The sequence below is a fragment of the Pleurodeles waltl genome, chromosome 5 (assembly GCF_031143425.1).
Source record: "Pleurodeles waltl isolate 20211129_DDA chromosome 5, aPleWal1.hap1.20221129, whole genome shotgun sequence".
Taxonomy (NCBI): domain Eukaryota; kingdom Metazoa; phylum Chordata; class Amphibia; order Caudata; family Salamandridae; genus Pleurodeles; species Pleurodeles waltl.
This window is the reverse complement of record NC_090444.1, coordinates 1,311,452,341-1,311,473,465: the sequence shown is the minus strand read 5'-3', so window position 1 is coordinate 1,311,473,465 and position 21,125 is coordinate 1,311,452,341.

Sequence of the window (21,125 nt, the reverse complement as noted above, 5' to 3'; positions counted from 1 at the left end):
TTTTCTTCACTCTACTCTGAAACAATCTACCCTATGCCACTGCACCCTACACCACTTTTCTCCACTCTGTGCTATTCTATGCCACTGCAATCTACGCTGTACCACTCCACTCTACACCACACCACTGCAATCTATGTTATTCTACTCTAACCATTGTACACTACACCCCTGCACTCTGCCAGTGCACTCTTCACCACTTTACTCAAAACCAATGCACTCTATGCCACTGGACTCTATGCCAATCTACTCTGCACCACAGCACTCTATTCCATTGCTTTCAATGCCACTGTACTCTGTGCCACAGCACTCTATGCCACTGCACTCTATGCCACTCTACAATACACCACTGTACTCTGCGACCTTCTAATCTGCAACATTGCACTCTCTGCCACTGAACTCCATGCCACTCTACTCTGCACCACTGCACTCAATGCCACTGTACTCTGTCCCACTGCACTCTTTTCAGCACCACTGCACTCTAATCTACTCTACACCACTCCACTGTAGGGCACTTCACTCTACTTTGAAATCATCTCCACTCTGCAACAGTCTACTCTTCACCACTACACTGTACTCTGCAGCAATCCACTCTATGCCACGGCACTCTATGCAACTCTACTACTCTGCACCATTGTACTCTAAGCCACTCTCCTCTACTCTGCATCACTCTACATCACTGCACTCTACACCAGTGCATTCTATGCCACTCTACTCTACACCACTGCCCTTTATGACACTCTACTCTGCAACACCGCACTCTGCCACTGAACTATACTCCTCTCTACTCTGCACCACTGCACTCTACTCTGCACCGCTCAACTATATGCCACTCTACTACACTCTACACCAATGTACTATATGCCACTACACAACTCTACTGCACTCTACACCAATGTACTATATGCCACTACACTCTATGCCACTCTAATCTGCATCACTGCACTCCACCACTGCACTCTACACCAGTCTACTCTACCTTGCACCACTCCACTTTACCATGCACCGTATCACTCTATGACACAGCACTCTGAACCACTGCAATCCATACTGTGCCACTCCACTCTGCTCCCCTCTACTCTTCACCACTCTATGCTACTGCACTGTATGCTAAACCAGTGCAGTCTTCGCCAATGCACTCTACACCACGTTACTCAAAACCAGTGCACTCTATACCACTACACTCTACGCCAATCTACTTTGCACCACTGTACTCTATGCCACTTCACTCTAGACCACCCAACTCCACTCTATGACACTTCACTCTGACATTACACTCCATGATACTAGACTCTGACACTCTATTCCATTAAACTCTAACACTTTCTCCACTCTGTAACTCTCTACACAACTCCCCATGTGCCACTCCATTCCATTTTACTCCACTCTATGCCACTCCACCCCACTCTATGCCACTTCAATCTACGATACTCTACTAAATGCCACTGCACAACCCTCTATGCCACTCCACTATAAAACAATGTACTATGCTCAACAACACTCTACCCAACTTTCTCCAGGCCACTTAACGTTACTTCACTCTACACCAGTTCACTCTTCTTTATGCCTTTCCACTCTATGACACTCTGCCACTCTACGATACTCTATTACACTGTGACACTATTCCACTCTACTACTACTTTACGGCATTGGCGCTTTATTAGAGATTCAGATCTCTATTGATTGCCTTCTCACTCACATGAAACGTGAGTCAGATTTATCTTTGCTGTTTTGGTTACAAGCACTCTGTAACCCTTTTAACTCAAGCTTAACGAAGGCTTAGGGTTCTCCTGATACTTGTCTAGGGGATTGAAATATTGTCGGCCAAAGTACCTTGACTTGAATTTGTGATATTGTACATAAGTTGGCATAAGTATAGGTACTATGAGCTAATGACTTCTTGATTCACTATTTGACTCATTCATGTAAAAGTCAGTGTATAAAAGCTTGTAAATCGTTATTGTGGATGCTAACCTTGTAGGAAAGTAGCCTCTTTCTAGCTTGGTTACCCCCACATTTGCCCTGATTGTCAGTGTGTTTGAGTGTGTCTACTGGGATCCTGCTAATCAGGACCCCAGTAGTAATGCTCTCTCCCTTAAATGATGGTTGTTGCATACTGGTAACCCAGTTTTTCACCCAAAATTGGCATACTGGTGCCCCCTTATAAGTCCCTAGTATATGGTACTTAGGTACTCAGGGAATTGGGGTTCCAGGAGATCCCTATGGGCTGCACCATTTCTTTTGCCACCCATAGGAAGCCTATGCAAAGGCTTCTGCAGGACTGCCATTGCAGCCTGCGTGAAAAGGTGCAGGCACCCTTTCACTGCCAGTTACACTGCACCAGGTCACTTATAAGTCACCCCTATAGCAGGCCCCCCAGCACTGAGGGCAGGGTGCAGAGTACCTGTGTGTGAGGGCACCCCTGCACTAGCAGAGGTGCCCCCACGACCACCAGGACCATTTTCCCAGACTTCATGAGTGCGGGGATGCCATTTTACACGTGTACTTGAAATAGGTCACTAATCCCAGCTACATAATGGTAACTCCGAACATAGGTATGTTTGGTATCAAACATGTTGGAATCATACCCCAAGGCTTTTGCAAGCATTGGTTGTATGATTTCATGCACTCTGGGGGCTCCTTAGAGGACCCCCACTATTGCCATTGCAGCCTTCTGAGGTTTTCCAGGTAGCCCCAGCTGCTGCCACCTCTCAGACAGGTTTCTGCCCTCCTGTAGCTTGAGAAGCTCAAGCCCAGTAAGGCAGAACAAAGGATTTCCTTTGGGAGAGGGGTGTTACACCCTCTCCCTTTGGAAATAGGTGTTACAGGCTTGGGAGGGGTAGCTTCCTTTCCCAGGTCCAGTCTACACTGGTTCAGGTACCCCCATTCCCTGCTCTGGCACGAAACTGGACAAAGGAAAGGTGAGTGACCTCTCCCCTGTCCATCACCACCCCAGGTGTGATGCTCAGAGCTCCTCCAGAGGTCCCTGGGTTTTGCTATCTTGGATTCCAAGTTGGCAGCGAACTCCGGGAGCATCTGAGTGGCCAGTGCCAGCAGGTGGTGTCAGAGCCGTCCCCTGATAGGTGTTTACCTGTTTAGCTGACCTCTCCCCCTTTCAGGGCTATTTAGGGTCTCTCCTTTTGGAGGTTCTTCAGATTCGGATTGCAAGACTCCAGCAGGAATCCTCTGCATATTTTACTTCCCCTTCTCACTGACAAAACTGCATCTGGACCCTCCAGGAACTCCACAAACTGCAATAATGAAGCAAAGACGACTTCTGCAACATTGTATCTTCAGCTCTTGCCAGCAAATGCAACTGTTTCCCAGTCGTGCGTCCTCAGAAGACAGCCTGTCTTCAGCCTGCACCAGAAGAATAAACGAATCTCTCTTGGAGTGAAGTAGTCACTCCCCTGCTTCAGCAGGCACCTCTCTGCAACGACGATCATCTGCGTGGGTCCCCTCTCCTGTCGAGTTGCATGGATCATACATCACGGGTGGTGGACTGAAGTGGTCCCGATGGTCCTGACGTCCTACTGTCCAACTTTGGTGGATGTAAGAGCTTGCCTTCCCACGCAAGACAGTACCCCTGTGCACCACATGTTTTTCAGTTGCCAAGGCTTGTTGGCATCCTTCTATAAAATTATTTGTGCACAATGTAGCTCCGGCCCCCAGCACTCCTTCCTGCGATGCACAGCTTCCTGAGTGGTTCTCTGGCAGCGTGGGATCCTTTGTTTTTGTGCTGCGTGGGCCTCCTTTTGCAACTCCTTTGTCCCCGTGCTGGAGGACTCCTGTGTGCGTTGGCTGGTCTTCTGTGGGCTCTCTGAGTTGCTGAGAGCCCCCTCTGACTCTTCCTCCTGGGTAGAGTCCACCATATCCCTCCTGGTCCCGGGCAGTGCCATTTTCAGCTAACTGTGAGCTTTGCGTGTGCCAAGGCTTGTTGGCGGAATCCAGCGACACAAACCAGACTGCAATCATCCATACGATGTGGGATATCATCTGCACCAACCAGGAACCCGCATCCATCTTCTTGGGTGCAGTACTGACTGTTGTTCTTCACCAGTGGTTCTTCTTTTGCACCTTGATTCGGCTCAGCAGGGGCTCCTGTCCTCCATGGACTCTTCTGCGCTTCTTGGACCTAGTCCCATTCTTCCACAGGTATTTAGGTCCAGGAATCCACCCTTTGTGTCTTGAAGTATCTTCTGGTTCTTGCATTATCTTCTTTCTCGTGTTCTTGTGTGTTCTAGGAAAGTTACTGTGATCTACTCCTGCTTTCCTGGGCTCTGAGGTGGGTTCTATTACTTACCTTTGGTGTTTTCTAATACTCTGAGTGCCCCTCTACACATCACACTTGCCTAGATGGGAAACCAGCATTCACATTCTACTTTCTTAGTATATGGTTTGTGTTTCCCCTAGGCCCATTTCTAACCATTGTGATTTTCACTAATTGCACTGTTTTCTAACTGTTTTTATTGCCATTGCTGCATACTAGTGTATATAATTGGTGTATTACTTACCTCCTAAGGGAGTATAGTCTCTATGCTAATTTTGGCATTTGTGTCACTAAAATAAAGTACCTTTATTTTTCTAACACTGAGTATTTTCTTTCATGTGTGTGAGTACTGTGTGACTACAGTGGTATTGCATGAGCTTTGCATGTCTCCTAGATAAGCTTTGGCTACAGCTATCCCTAGAGAGCCTGGCTTCTAGACACTGCCTACATTTCACTAATAAGGGATAACTGGACCTGGCATAAGGTGTAAGTACCATAGGTACCCACTACAAACCAGGCCAGCATCCTCCATACCACTGTACTATATAGGTTACTTTTTAAATGTTTCTTGTAATTGGTGACATTGGGTCATCCAGATAATTTGTCTAATGCCCGAATACCAGTCTTTCTCGATTTCCCCTGATGATGTTTTCCCACTACATTTGATCTTTTATATTTGATTGAATAAATGCATGAAACATTCAATTTGCATACTACTTTAATATCATTGTTTATGGGAGTGGTGTTGCATTTTATTCAAGGGACCCTGTTCCTTTAAAGTTAGTTTACTGCTCCATTCTAGGATACTTTACTTACTCCATGACCTTACGCCACACCAGTCGATGACACATCATTCTCCTTTATGCCATTAACTTTGAGCCATGCTGAATAGTAGTCTCACTAGTGTACAGCATCGCTTAAACACATTGGCAAAGGCAATAGAACTTGCATAGGCGAGACCTATTGGGTTTGCCAATGCTTGTTTATAAGGTATGAACTTCAAGGTGACTTGCAATATCCTTATGTACGCAGGGGGTATTTTACCCCATATAATACATGGTCACACCACCAACTTTCCCACAAACCACTTAAAACCTTAGTGCATAGCTTCTGTCATTCCAAGCTATTAAAGTAGAGCAGAAGGAAGAAAAGCAACATTCCCTTTTTTGCTTTAAACAGCTGCATTAATTATGCTCTGTGACCTGATCTACCTTTTACCTTGGCTGCTAGCTCTGGCAGAAGGCATTGTAATGTCAGAACTCAACTGTAATAACCCTATCATAGTCATTTTCTGATGTCTTTTTTTATAATCAGTGAATGTCTTTTCTTTATACGCAGTGACTTGGTGCATCACAAACAGCCGTTTCTAAAGAAATTAGTGACTGCAGTTTATACAGAGATTAGAGAATCCATGTTTATATAGACTGTGACTCCAAGAGCTTCTTCAGTTGAAATGCTTCTAGTTGTGACTGATGTGGAGCTGAGCTGCCCAAGATCACACAAAGGAGTAGAAGTGTTATTAGAACTATGGTTTACGAGCACAGTTTACAACTGTTGTACCTAATCGCTTTTGATATCTCCATTGTGGTTCCAATTGGCATGAGGTGAAGGGCATGATGGGTGTGGGGTGCAAAGGGAATGTTCTTCCTTTTTACTCTCCTACCTTTATTTTCTTGGTGCATGAAGATGCAAGGTTAATCAACATGTTATTTTCACATTTTAGCTAATTACTTTGTGAATGTAAATAACAATAAAAAATACTTTCAGACTGTGAACCATGCCTTCCTTTCTCCCTATTTCAGTTCCAATATATATGATTGTGTATATTTATCGGAGCCTGCAGTTCGTAAACAACGAGCTATTTGTATATGGTTGATTGAAAGTCCCCAAGGCTGTCCCTGTCCCCACCCAGAAATGTATTGTCTCCTACGCCCCTTCAAAAACACACTGTATATTCGCCCTGGCTAGCCTTCATAAAATGTAAAAAATAACTAAACGAATCGAATTTAAAGCTCTATGCATTGCTCACAAGGTAAAACATTTTGTCAGACCATACAATAATGCGAGAGAGATTAGATCTAACAATTGCTCTCTCTTGGTCTTTCCCAGAAGCAAGAGCGAGAGCAGGAGGTTCGTTTGGCTATCTGGTGTCCATGGTTTGGAACTCTCTGTCTAGTCACCTCAGATCAAACAGCAACATGCAAAGTTTCAGAAAGCAGTTGAAGAAGTATCTCTTTTCTAAAAGCACTGTTTCCAAAGCAATGTTTCCTCTTTTTATGATTTCTGCAAGCGCTGGGAAGCCCGTTTTTTGTTAGCTATGCCCTCTACAAGATTATGTACACGGCATAACTAACATACACAGAGCACTGGACCAGGCCTGGAAGACTGCTTTAGCCTACACATACAGATGACCTTAAATGACACAGACTGGAACAAGTTCGTAACACGTCTGGCAGGTCGTGAGAAAAACGTGGCTGAAACTGCTACAATTCAACTATGAACATCGTACGTATTTAACCCCTTTATGCCTGCACAAGATGTTTGACACAGTTTTACACAAATGTCCTAGATGCGGTGCAAAACATGCCGAGTTTTACCACATGACGTGGCAATGCAAGCGTTGCACCCAATCTGGACCGAAGTCTGCACTGAAGTCTCCACCTATCTTTCACGTGTGATGGGCCGGCAGCACACAAACATGCCAAAGACATGCTTACTGGAAATCATGCCTCACCCCAAGGTGGACAAGTCAAGAAGTAGACTCATAGACCGGCTCTGGCACTAGCACTGAGAGATGCATTGGAAGGCGGCCTCATCACCACTGGTGGCGGCCTGGCAGAATGACGTTCATCACTAGGTGAGAGTGAAGGATGACGTGATCCAGCAGCACGGCCAGCAGGCCGAGAGGGACAACAAAATCAGGAGATGGAATGTGTCACTATTCGCACTGGAACCTGACTCTGAGTTGAAGCCTCCCTGAGATGCTGACTGTTAGAGCTGTCCCCTGACGGCTTGTGTAGACGGCATTCAGAGGCGGGAGGCGGACACAATGGGCATCAGCACACATTGGGAATTGATCCCCCCACCCTTACTCCACATCTCGGACTAGGCGGACCTTCGGGGACTGTGCCCCCTTGACGGCTCCTTTGGGCACCACAACATGTCAAAATAACAGTTATTATAGGAGCGATGCTTTTTCTCTATTGCTCCAGTGGTTTGTCTCTACCTCACACTTATGCCAAAAGAGAACTGTGGTTTCAGCACATTTAACCCACCGCATATTTGATGTTCAACCATAAGAGTGACTAGGTATGATATCGAGCAAGCGAGTGACTTAAGATACTGCCTCCCTCAACATGTAAGCCTTCAATAAAGAACAACTTAAAGAAACAAGTCTTAAGTCGAGCTCCAAAGAAGTGAGATGGGCTGGCTTTGGTAGGACAGTAATTTAGGTTTGTCACCGGACTGGTAACAGATAAGAGAAAGTTTGAAGCATTAAGGCCCATATTTACACTTTTCTAGCGCCGCATTTGCGTCAAAAAATGACGCAAATGCGCCGCTAAAAAAGTATAAATATGGGCCTAAGTCTGCTTAATGATTTATTGGCGCTAAGGTTGTGTCTTAGTATTGGCTATATGTCTCAGTGGATGGGGGTTTAGGTGAAGAGCTAGCTGCGTTAGATACAGTTGTATGCACAATATTCAGAGAGGAAAGAGTTTTTGACAAGTATAAAGTTCACAACTTTTCTGACTTGTGATATATCAATAAACGTGTCCCTTTTCCAGGTGCTTAGGGCTGACCCAGGAAGTCTACCTGTTGGTTGTTTGAGATGGGATAGCAGATATCCCTGCGATAGTAAATATTTCAGCCATTTTCTGTTAGTGATGCTAGGTAGAGAATGGATTTCCACCAGCTGTAAAGATTTTTTTGTGTGCTAATTATTATATGGTAGATGAGTGATGATAGCCCTTTTTTGCTCTCTTTATGAACGTGGTCTGTTTTGAATTTGAGTGACCGTCGAAAATGTCTTTTCTCGTTTTGTATGTTTTGAATGTTGTGTTGATTTGAATTTTGGCAGAGTCCTTGGATGGACTTTGAGATAGGCAAGGAATGTGAGATGAAGGAGAAGTCAGTTCTTTGGATTCAATATTTCTACTCTCTCATGTTGGTCCTGATTTGGTCTCTGGCTTTCCTCTTCGTCTTCACTCCATCTTCCTACTCACTGTCCTTAACCTTGGTTCTTTCTTCGTGTTCCTTGATCTTCTCTCTTTCTTCGCTCCTTTCCATTCTTCAATTGCCTTGCATAGTTCTGTATTACTTTTTACTTTTCTTCCTTTACTCTAACCATATTTACATGTCACTTTAATTACCACTTCATGCTGAAGGAGAGCATGTCAGATTCCAGTCCCCAAAATCACCAATGTAAAAAAAGACAAGGAAAAATGTTTTTTTTCTGTGAGATTCCTGACTCTCCAGACAGCAGCACTGACAAGTGATGAGTGCTGGACAGCAAAGAAAAGCGAGACACACAAACGTTGAATCTGTAGTGTGATGGTTCGCGGAGAACTAGTGTGAGATGACAGATAAAATTGAAGGACACATATTTAGAAAAAGGCAGCTTTATTAAGAATGGCCTGAAGTCAGTTTTCTGACCAAAACCTTGAAATCAAATGAAAAACCCTGTGGTCACCGATACATCAATTTTGCCACTCCCCATCTGCTTAAATGCACCCTTCCCTTATCAATACTCTCAACACAACCAGTACCTCCACAAAGTCACACATTTCTCATCACTCCCCAACCGCCTAAGCCAAGTACCATTGGTTGGCTTCCATATCCACTCCTCTTTGCAGGTCTCTCATAGTCTCCCACTTTTGATATCCCTGCCTACACTCACCCCTTGTTTTAATTTTCCACCTGCAAGTGTCTGCCTTGCGACGCCCCAGCTCTTGCTGACCAGTATATCATTCTGTTTTTTCAGCCACCAGTAAAAACCCTATACTGGTGTTTATCTTGCCTACCTATGTAACCATACTGCTTGCCACTCCAACAGCTTTGTACCACATTCCTTTCAACCAAACTTCTAATATCACAGCTTAGCTGCAAACCTATTGGCCATAAACTCACTAACTAATACTAAGCAAATAATATTAATTTCCAAGCAGAGGAAGATAAGTGCTGTCAGGATAAAATAATTAAAGTCATCCTGGACAAAATTGTCATGTTTTTTAAACTTACACCACACGAAATGGCCAAATTTATCGTCTCACTATCCCCACAACACAATGGCCCATATTTATACTTTTTTAGTGCCGCATTTGCGCCGCTTTTTGACGCAAAAACGGCGCAAACTTACAAAATACAATTGTATTTTGTAAGTTTGCGCCGCTTTTGCATAAAAAAACGACGCAAATGCAGCGCTAAAAAAGTATAAATATGGGCCTATGTTTTATAGCTTCTCTTCGTGCATGCTGCTGAATGAATTCTGTTCATGCCATATGTGCCTGACCACAAACCTTTTATCCTTTCCAATTCATATTTCATCACTTTAGGCATGGCCAAACCGACACTGTACTGAATCATTTTCACCTAGGAGAATCAATCATAGACCAGGGCAAGTTCAGGTGGACGCCATATCAGCCAGCCAGGGTAAGAACTGGCCTAATCCCATGCCACTCTCACCTCACCATTCCACTTTATAACAATTAGTTCTTAAGCCCAGTGACCTTCCAAAAGGGTGCCTCTCTGTCTGCTTTACTGCCCAGCCCAACAATACTCACCATTACTGCAGCTGACCATGGTCCTGGCATGTAACCTGAAAGAAAACAAATCAATAACAACATTACATGTCAAGTTGCTAAACCAAAGTTCTAATGTACCTCTTGTGGCACCTCCAACATGCATAATGCTTTTATCAATGATGAAGTCTCCGATGTTGTAGTGATGAATGATGTCACAGAACATGTCATAAGTGATGGCATGAGTTATAGTGACGTTAGGGCATGAGTTTTAGTACTTGAGATAACTATAACTGGTACATTTCAGTCCTTTTGTTAGTTTAAAATGGTATATTCTAACTGACATTTTCCCCTAAATATAACATACCTTTAACCTTTATTTTTTCCAAAAGGTTTTATTTTCATGTAATGTAATATTTTTTTTTTAAACTTTATTCGCATTTTCAATATATACAACATTGTCATAGTCAGAGAATAAAAAGTAGAAGTGGATCACACTTGATCACTAATACAATCTCCTGTTATAGCATAACACAGTTTTTTATTACAGTTGGTTCTGATAATGTGTTGGCCACATGTACAATACCAGTGGATAGAGACCTAACAAGGTATGTGCCAGGGGTCTGTAATTATGCCCTAGCATTATGAGGGACAATTCAAGGGAGGAAAAAGGGGAGAACAAGTCGTACCAATGGATTTACCATATCCCAACATAAGTAAACAAGGGGCCGCTATGTGTCACCAATGTGTAGGCTTGTGTGCTAATTTGACGATGGGAGGTTTGGGAGGAGTTTGGACACTGTCCGCATCACGAGGGGGAGTAAGTGGACAGGAGGCTATCATGGTCCCTATAGAATTATGCACATGTTATTGATGTGTGTGCTTTAGCATTTATGCTAGTTAGGGGCTTCACTATTTGACTCTTTATTTGTTCTGACTCTGATGACTTCATTGTTGTTTCCCATTAGCAGCAGGCATACCTCTGGAACATGCTCAAATGGCCAGATGACACATGTGTTTGTGCTGACTCTGATTACTTTATTGTTGTTTCCCTTCAGCAACAGGGGCAAGTACTAGAACATGCTTGAGGGCACAGCTTTCTGAGACAGGACCTCTATTTAAAGATGATGTCTCCTTTCAGCTGCGCTTGGTATTCATGTTTGGTTTTGAAAGGAGCTGCCACATTGAGGGGCCAAACACCCAAGAGATTTTTTTGATTTCAGAGATCTGTTCTGGTCTTCCTACAGATCAAGGCTGTAGGTGTTTCCTGACACCATGCTCTCTCATTGCGTTCTTTCAGTCCAGGCTCATCTTCTTCAGACGTTCGGATGAGGTACTTCCTTCTGCTGCTCAAGCAGAAATTTTTCTGTCAAATTGGGAAAGAACCGTACTCCAGTAAGGTGGCGAGTTGAGGGGGGACTTTTAGGTCTGGACTAGTGGTTTGTGAAAGGAGACAATGCAAGATCCAGGGATGGAACTCCTAGAACCCTCACCATCCCAGGGGTTAAGTGGGGGCTGGGATAAAATAAGAAAATGGAGACTTGTGGTACTGGATCTGCTCAGTAACTGTACAACACTGCTTAACAGGATGTGTCACTCCTGACACCTTCTGAGTTTGCGAAAGTGGACATTTACAGAACCAGAACCTCTTGGTTTTGTGAAGACACAATACACTTGGAACAATAGAAGAGGCAAGTACCATCAATACACTAGTAGACCTTTACACACATTAGCAATGCATTAACTTCAGTGACAAATACTTACAGATTTCTTCAAAATCACGACATGAGAGCAGGATCACCAAGTCCTTGAGTAAGAATCTCTGATACTCTTGAGGATGAACTTGAAATACTGATTAGAGCCTCTGACATTCTCAGGGCAATTTTGGGGCATAGATTGGAGTTTCTGGCACTTCCAAGGTTACTCTCAGAACATAGGTTGGAGTTAGGGACACTCCCAAGGTTGTTCTCGGAAAATGGGTTGGAGTTACTGGCACTTCCCTAGGTTAGACTGGGATAATAGATTAGAGTTACTGGCACTTCCAAGGTTACACTTGGAACATAGGTTGGAGTTACTGGCAATCCCAAGGTTACACTTGGAACATAGGTTGGAGTTACTGGCAATCCCAAGGTTACACTCAGTACATAGGTTGGAGTTAATGGCACTCCCAAGGTGTGCTAGAAACACAGATTGGAGTTCACAAGCCTCATAGAAATATCAATCACTCCAAAAGAACATTCTTTTTGACACTTCTGTTCATCACAGAAACACAAAATTAAGTCTCTAGTCCTTGTGAAATAGCAGTTCAAGTACCAAAAGTTGGAGGGTAGGTTTGAAGTAACAACAAGCAAGGAGTGCTGGAGGAAAATTATGGGGAAGGGGCTAGAGGTGAGTCTATAGTCTTGAAAGTGGTGACACCCAGGCCTGCTTACTACTATAAGAGGATTAGTGCACATTAACCTGATGGGAAAGTACTTAGGCGGTCATTCTGACCGCGGCGGTCGCCGCCCGCCAAGCGGTTCCCGCCGAAAGACCGCAGCGGTCATTCCGGCTTTCCTGCTGGGCCGGCCGGGCCAGCGGGACAGCCCCTTCAACAATGAAGCCGGCTCGGAATGGAGCCGGCGGAGTTGAAGGGGTGCAACGGGTGCAGTGGCACCCGTCGCGATTTTCACTGTCTGCTAAGCAGACAGTGAAAATCTTTGTGGGGCCCTGTTAGGGAGGCCCTGCACTGCCCATGCCAGTGCATGGGCAGTGCAGGGGCCCACAGGGGCCCCACGGCACCCGTTCCCACCATCCTGGTTCCGGCGGTGGACACCGCCAGAAACAGGCTGGCGGTAAGGGGGTCGGAATCCCCATGGCGGTGCTGCAAGCAGCGCCGCCATGGCGGGTTCCCTGGGCCAGCGGGAAACCAGCGGGAAACCTCGGCTCCCCTTTTCCGACCGCGGCTTTACCGCTGCGGTCAGAATCGCCCAGGACGCACCGCCAGCCTGTTGGCGGTGCTTCCGCCGCACTCCGCCATGGCGGTCATGGACCACCAAGGTCAGAATGACCCCCTTAGTCTTGTCCAGTACTTTAGCTGGAGTCCGAAGACAACAGGAGGCTCAGTACAAGAAGCTCAACACCAGGCGGAATCATAGGTCATGATAGAAGACACTAAAAGCATCACAGAAGCCAGGATCACAGGATCATTAGGAGGGCTTGGAAGACTAGAGCGCTGGAAGTTCCAGGCGAGGCAGGAGGTGAGTGCAGTGATGATGTTTGCACAGGACTGGAATGAGGCTAAGCACCCTTTCAGGTTCAGAGGGGGTATTTATCCTGGAAGAAAAAATGTTCCAGAAGGCACATGTCTCACATGGAAGCATGGAATAGTCCAATGAATCTGGAGAAAATCTCGTGCCACGTAAAATGGATATGAGGCCTTGTAGGTGGCAGGTGCAAACGGTAATTGGAAACAATTGACAAATAAAACAGAACCCCAAGTGCACAATGGTACAGTTAATTGGGTTACAGTGAAAACGTAACTTATACCAAAAAGACATGCGATAATCTGCAGGTGCAAAACAGACTAAACTTGCTTAACAAATAACAGAAGGGTCAATGATTCAGGCATCCTGGGAGGGGAATCATGGCGAGCTGAAGACAGGAGGGTGCCACAAGGGAAGGATGATTTGGAGGGCATGGGACAGGGAGGCATTATAGGGGAAGGGTGTTTAGTGATATTTGTATTTTGACCACTGACTTCGTGTCGCACCACTTTGCACTTGGCTTAGCTGTCCACTGTCACATTAGTGATCACCAGTTACAAACTCCATTTTGTATTCAGCTTAGCTTTAGCTTCACTGCCACGTTAAAGGTGCGAGTAGTTTTCCGTCCAAACATGTTATGCAACATGTTTTCTATTCTGCGTGTTATTTTTCTCACCAAAGAGCTGGGACATAAGGTGAGGAGTCAGTTAGTGAGATAAGGATGTACTAGACTGATATTTATGGTACAGCATGGAACGGTTTAGTTTTGGGAAAGACACCTCAGGATTTTGGCCAGGCCTCAACGTGTTTCTTTCAAAGCTGACCTAAAATAGCCAGCATTTATTAATACTTATTGCACAGCAGGAGGGCCTTTTCCAGAAAGCTCCTTCCTCATTTGTTTAAAATATATAAGAGACCCAGATCAACAGTGGGAGATTCAGAGATCTCAGTCAGGATTTGAGACGTTGAATGCCTGATATTATTCCTGTGAGGATAGACTTCTCTCTTTCTCTTTGCAGTCGAACAGGGTCATTGGCTTGCTGGCAGGAGAAAGATGAACCAGCAGACAGGCCCTACGGTGATGCATTTTTATTAATAATTTGCTTTGCCTTGTGTATGACTATATATACATATATCAATATAAGTGTTTGTATCTTTGCATGTATATATTTGCTGTTTATAGATTGAAGATTCTTTGTACATGGTCTTACTTCATTGTTGCACATTTTAAAAGTACACTTTTGGCTAATCAAGCCTTCTTTCATGAGCCTTGAAAAAGCTATAATACATTTCTTCTTCAGATTAAGAAGTGCTTTCCAGAGAATATTTTCGACTCCTTTCAGTTTGTGTATTTTGGCTCAGTCAAAAGTAAAGCAAAACACTTTGGCATAGGTTGGCAAGGGAAGGGTTTGTAGGTTAAAAACGTACATTTAAAAGTGAAAATATGTTTGGCAGGAAAACTAAAACAGCTGCTACTAAAAATGGGTCAACAGAGTGTTTTTCAAATTCCTGGATGGTGCTGCGTACCCTATGACGAAATAGCTAATGCATTTTCACATTGGGCTGGTTTTTCAGAAAGTTTGGATGAATGTTTGAATGAAGCAGAACCACTAGACGTTTTATCTTGCTTAAGAAAAGTACCGGTTGAAGGGAATGATCTTTCAGTTCTTGGCAGACGGGGGTGGATACTTTTGTCTGCCTACAGAAAAATGCATGAAAAATTTAAACAGTTAGACAGGGTAAATGAACAACTGGAAAAGTAGCTTGTGGATTCAAAGAATAGTTTTACCATGTTGTCTTGCTAAAATAAATTATTGCAAAATAAGGGAGACATGTATCAAACCATCGCAGAACGTGCTGCAATCAAAGTAGCTCAAAACAAATATTATAAACGTAGAGGAAGGATAAATCATAAAATGGTCCATTTAGTTTTTGCTAATGCTGGTTTGGGCTGGTGCCCAGATTTGTCTTGGGTTAATAGCGTTTGGACCAGCAGTGATCCGTCAAACTCTAGTGATAAGGAGAGTAAAAAAGGTGGGGGACAGGGCGACCTACAGGAGCAGAATGCAGTGCGTGCACAGCCAATATTTAGATGAAAATTGCAGCACACACCACAAATTCCGGCAGGGATTGAAATGAATTCCTTAGAAGATTACACACAGCAAGAAGTCAATGATATCATAGATAGATTTAAGCCACGGGCGGGAGAGTCTGTACTTACTTGGATGGTGTGGTTGTTTGATTATGGTGCCTCGAGCGTTATGCTTGATATAGGGGACTCTTCTAAATTCTGCACTCTAAGCAGAACATACAGGAACATCATACAGGAACAGTTTACAAGTTTTCAGGTTCCACACCAAATTACTTTCCAGCAGTTAGCCTCTGATGGCTGTGATTATAAGTACCCTACAGAATCAGATTGGCCGTCTAATAATAAGCCCTGGTATACTTTAAGAGATTCAATGCAGAGACTTAAAGAGGAAAGCATGTAAACTGCCATTTTCCTGATCAATGCACACCATCTATTAGATGGACCACTTGCTGTCTCAGTGCGCAACCAAATTATTTGCTCTGCTCCACTGCCTACAATCAAGTGATCATGACTCTCCTAATTAATCAGACAGGGCAGGCTTAAAAAGACATGCTAGAGGCTGTCAGAGAGTTAGGAAATTTAGGACAATGGGATAAACCTGAGAGATCTTCAAGGTCCGAGGGACACACAAATAACAACAGAGTGTCCAGGAAAGACATGCTTACGGCGCTACTAAAAGATGGTGTCAAAAAAGAACAGATTGATGGGATGGATACCAAAAGCCTGTGGGAAATGTACAGTAAAAGAGCTTTAGATCAAAAGGAAAGCAGTAGAAAGGTAAACAAGCAAGACAACAGGTGTGAAACGCAGAGCCCCTCACAGATATCTGAGAAAGGAAAAGAAAGGGAGAGAAATGTTTCCTCACGAGAGAGAGAGGAAAACCTGGACAGTGACTGGTTAACTTTTGAGAACAGAGATGAGGGCGAGTCAGCTCGCAAATATGAAAGCATATATCCAGACCTAACTGGGGCAAACGTTGACAGGTTTAAATCAGACTAGGAAACTGGCCAAGCTCCGGTACAGAGTTGGGTTAGTCGAGTTGATAGACCTCCTGTCGATTTAGAAATACATTGGAAACACAAAAATGTGCAAAAATGAGCCTTAGTTGACACCGGAGCGGAGGCCTCTTTGATTTATGGAAAGCCCAGGAAGTTTAACTGACCGCATTACACCATCACAGGGTTGGGGGCAAGGCAGACCCCGATGTACAAACCACAGTACAAATGAAAATAGGGAGAACAGCGAAAAGAGAATATACTGTGTTGATTGTGCCTCTTTTGGAATACCTACTAGGAATTTACATTTTGAAAGGAATGACTTTGTATTTGGATGATGGTTGTTATCAGTTTGGAACAAAAAGATACATTTCAGCGGAAGCCATAAAAGTGGGTCGTTTAAAAATTCCCCCAGTGAAGGCAACTAAAGTAATTCATTTGAAACAGTACTGCATTCCTGGAGGGCATGATGAAATATGTGATACTATAAAAGACATGATTGAGGCTGGTGTAATAGCTCCAACTACTACTGAATAGAACAATCCCCTCTGGCCAGTTAAACATCCTGACGGGCGGTACAGAATGACAGTTGATAACGTGAGCTGAATAAATATACACCCCCTTTGACAGCCACTGTCCCAGACACCATCACTTTGACTGAACGAATACAGAAACATACAGTGACATGGTATGCCACCATAGACATTGCCAACATGTTCTTCTCTATACCCTTGGTGCCAGAATGTCAAGAGCAATTTTAATTCTCCCAATGCAGGAGGCAAATTAAAATGTTATCTTTGCCTCAGGGGTACATACATGGTCCCACTATCTGTCACTGACTAGTGGCAGAGCACCTGGATGAAGTATCTGTCATCCCAGGTGTGTAATTAACCCATTACATTGATGATGTGATGATTTAGGGAGAGACAGAAGAACAGGTGCAGATTCAGTGGGAGAGAATAGTGGAACTCTTGCAGAGTAATGGGGTGGATGATTAACACAGATAAGACACAAGGACCATCTCAAAATGTGAAGTTTCTAGGCATTCAGTGGAATCAGGGACACAGAGAGGTGTTAGCACAAGCAAAGCAAAAGATTCTCGAGTTTCCACACTCCGCACTAAGCAGGAGACCCAGAGATTTAGTGGATTGTTTTTTTTTTGGAGATAGCACATCCCTCATTTGAGGCAGATCTTATCCCCTCTGTACAAAGTGACAAGGAAGAAATATGAGTTTGAATGGAGTGAAGAGCAGCAGTGTGCTTTTGATTTGGCAAAGGAAGCAATTTAACAGGCTTTAGACTTGTGGCCACTGCAGGAGGGAAGCATTGAGTTACATGTATCTGTTCAGGGACAAAATGCAAATTGGAGTATGTGACAAAAACAGGGAAGGACGAGGGTGCCCCTGGGGTTCTGGACTAGAAAACTACCTGACGACCTGACGATGGGGAGCCCTATACTCTTTTTGAATAACTGCTTTTGGCCTGTTATTGGGCTCTAATGGAAACTAAGCAAATAACACTAGGTCAAAATGTAATTCTGAGACCTGAAATACCAATTATGCAGTGGGTGATGAGTTCACCTAAATCTCACCATATAGGACATGCACAAGAGGCTAGTATCATACACTGGAAATGGTACATATAAGACAGGGCTCGAGTAGAATCGGCAGGCACTGCAGCCCCGCATGAACAGGTGTCACAAGCCCCTGTACAGGATGAGGAGAGGGTGTAGGAGGTACCACAGGTAAAAGAGTCACCAGTAAGATGGGGTGCACCATTTGAATCCTTGTCCCTTGAGGATAGGAGACATGTATGGTTGACTGATGGTTCATCCAAATATGTGGGTACCAAAAGACATTGGAAAGCAGTGTCATGCAATCAAGTTACCAAAACGTTGCTGACCACCACAGGAGAAGGTAAAAGTAGCCAATATGCGGAGTTGTATGAGGCTCTAAAGCAAGAGCTGCCTGGGACTTGTCATATTTACACTGATTCTTAGTCCACTGCCAATGGGTTAGCCACTTGGCTTCCCACATGGCATGCACATAACTGGTTTATCCTCACAAAAAAAGTGTGGGGCAAAGGGTTGTGACAGAAAATTTGTGAAATGTTAGAACAGAGTAAAGTCACAGTGTATCATGTGGATGCTCATTGTCCCATTGACTCAATAGAACACTGGTTCAATTCCCTTGCAGACGACAAAGCCAACATTTTGGAGACAGAAGTGGCAATAAATGGGTGCACCAAAAATGTGGACAACTGGGAGAAAAAGCCACTTACAGGTAGGCAAAAATTAGAGAGATGCACATTCCCCTAGACTTGATAAAAACTGTAATTTTGCAATGTCCTATTTGTCAGCACACACAACAGATATCTGCCCCACAAACAGTCAAAGGTCAATTGGGGAGAGGAAATTTACCAGGACAGATCTGGCAAATTGATTACATTGGACCACTACGGATTAGTCGTGGGTGTCAATACGCCTGCACCATAGTGGACACTTACTCTGAGTACCTGATTGCTGTCCCTTTCAAACGTGCTACTCAGCACAATACTATCAGAACTTTGGACTTATTAATGTTATACTATGGAGTACCACTCCAGGTCCAGAGTGACAATGGGTCACACTTCAAAGGCAAATTGGTGCAGGGCTACTGTTCTCAGCACATGTAATAAGGGACGAAGAGTACCAGACCATGTGGAACAAATCTGCATCTTCAATTTGACATTGGGGGTAAGTCTCCTGAAGCTCTGGGAACATTTATTTAGTCACTTAGGAGTCAGGTACACTCTGTGTAGGTAATAATACTAAAGAAATTTAAAGCAGGCATTTTGGGAAGTTTGGAGTGTATGCCCCAGGACATTAGCCCACTCTCTATTTGTTAAGTCACAGACCATGTTGGCTGCCCAGCAAGCCTGAAGGGAGGAAAGATTGTGTTTAGATTGGGAGAGTAAGGCTTGGTATTTAAGTGTCAGCTCTCACCTTGCCTGCTTTTGTACAAATAGTTTGTAGGCTATTGGGTACCAGGGATTTGAGTTCCTCGGCTCCCCACCATCACCTAATAGCAGCTGCTACAGCTCCATATAGGAAAAGCTGATGTGGGGAAATTATGAATTCCGTTACCAACTCTTTAAAGTTCTGCAATTGACCACTATGAAACCAATCCCTAAGTTCAATGTAAATTAAGATATTATTAAGATTCCTAACTATACCATCACTTTAATTTTTGTTTTTTCAGTGGATTTTGACAGTTTTTCTAATATAAACTAAGATGCCATGGCTGTGTGCTGTGTGGGGTTCAGCACACAACCCCCCACCATGCACAGCCTTCTGCTGCAGGGCCCTGTGTTCAACCCCTTCCTCTGCAGGTAGGCAGCCCCTCATTGGCACCTATCCCTTTTGCACATGTCCTTCAGCCATGCAAGGCGTGAGGTTGCTATTGACTTTGTCAAAAGTCACTAATATTTATAATGAAATGTATATTTTAAAATTCACACTGCCATGTTAATAATATGTATTGTTGCTATACATTTAAATAAATGATTTTTTATAACAACACTAAAAATGTCTTTGAGTCTTTTTCACATTTTTCAAGCCACTAATGCAGTCATAGAAACAACCACAAGGGGTCTCTGCACTATAGCTGAAGAGCATACAGCTCCAACTCAAAGTGCTTTAAAAGTTATGGTAAGCTGCCCTGGGGTCACAGGTTCAATAACCCTGGAGACACCTTGGCCCATATTTATACTTTTTTAGCGCCACATTTGTGTCAGTTTTTTATGCAAAAGCGGCGCAAACTTGCAAAATACAATTGTATTTTGTAAGTTTGTGCCACTTTTGCATCAAAAAGCAGCACAAATGCAGCGCTAAAAAAGAATAAATATGGGACCTTGTTTTTTTTAATGTTACTGGGGAGAGGCTGCTGCACTCCCTGAAGACCTCTACAACATAAAGAAATATTTGGTGGTGCCCCTGCCCCTTCTAGAGCTACAACCAGGATAAAGAAAAATCACTTAAAACCCCTTGCAGGGCATTATGGAGCACTCCTTGTCCGGAGCAGTAAATAATAAATGAGCGACTCCTGCCTCTGAATTATCATTTTTATATTTTTGTATTTTTGGGGGTGTCTCAGTCCCACCAGATATACCCATCCTTTATATATACTTTGGGCCGAGGGGGGAAGCCTCAAGGCCAGAGTGGCCCCTGCCAGATCCACATTCAGCACCCATGCTGGATGCTGGTGAGAGCCAGCCATTATTTTGCCATGGGTGCCCTACTGTCCTAGAAGGAGCTCGCTCTGTTTCTTTGCTCCTGCCCAGGCAGGAACATCTTTTTTCTTTGCTCCTACTGGGTGCAAGCAAAGCTGTGATACTTGATCAGGTGAGAGAGAGAACAAAGAATTAGATTTGAATTCCCTGCCAACACTCTCTTGGACACGAAGCAAGACAGTGTCCCAGGGAATGGTGTCTGTGGACCACTGCCTCTCTTTGAACCCTGGAGGATGGTGTCCCAGGATGCTCCTAATGACTAGGGAGGAGGGACTAAAGTATGCTCCCACACCAAAATTATTAAGCTGGCTCCAAGGGGTGGGGTCCTCGTGATCTACCAATGACTTGGTGGTGCACACCACTATCCCTAAGTATAAAAATGGCTTTGGGGGATGGGGTCCCCAAGGTCTCCTAAAGGCATGGGGAAGGGGCCCATACACCCCTCTTCTGAAAATAGACATCTTCCCTGTGAAATGGATCCCTGAGGAGGTCCAGAGGTTCAGAGATGGGAGCAGCATG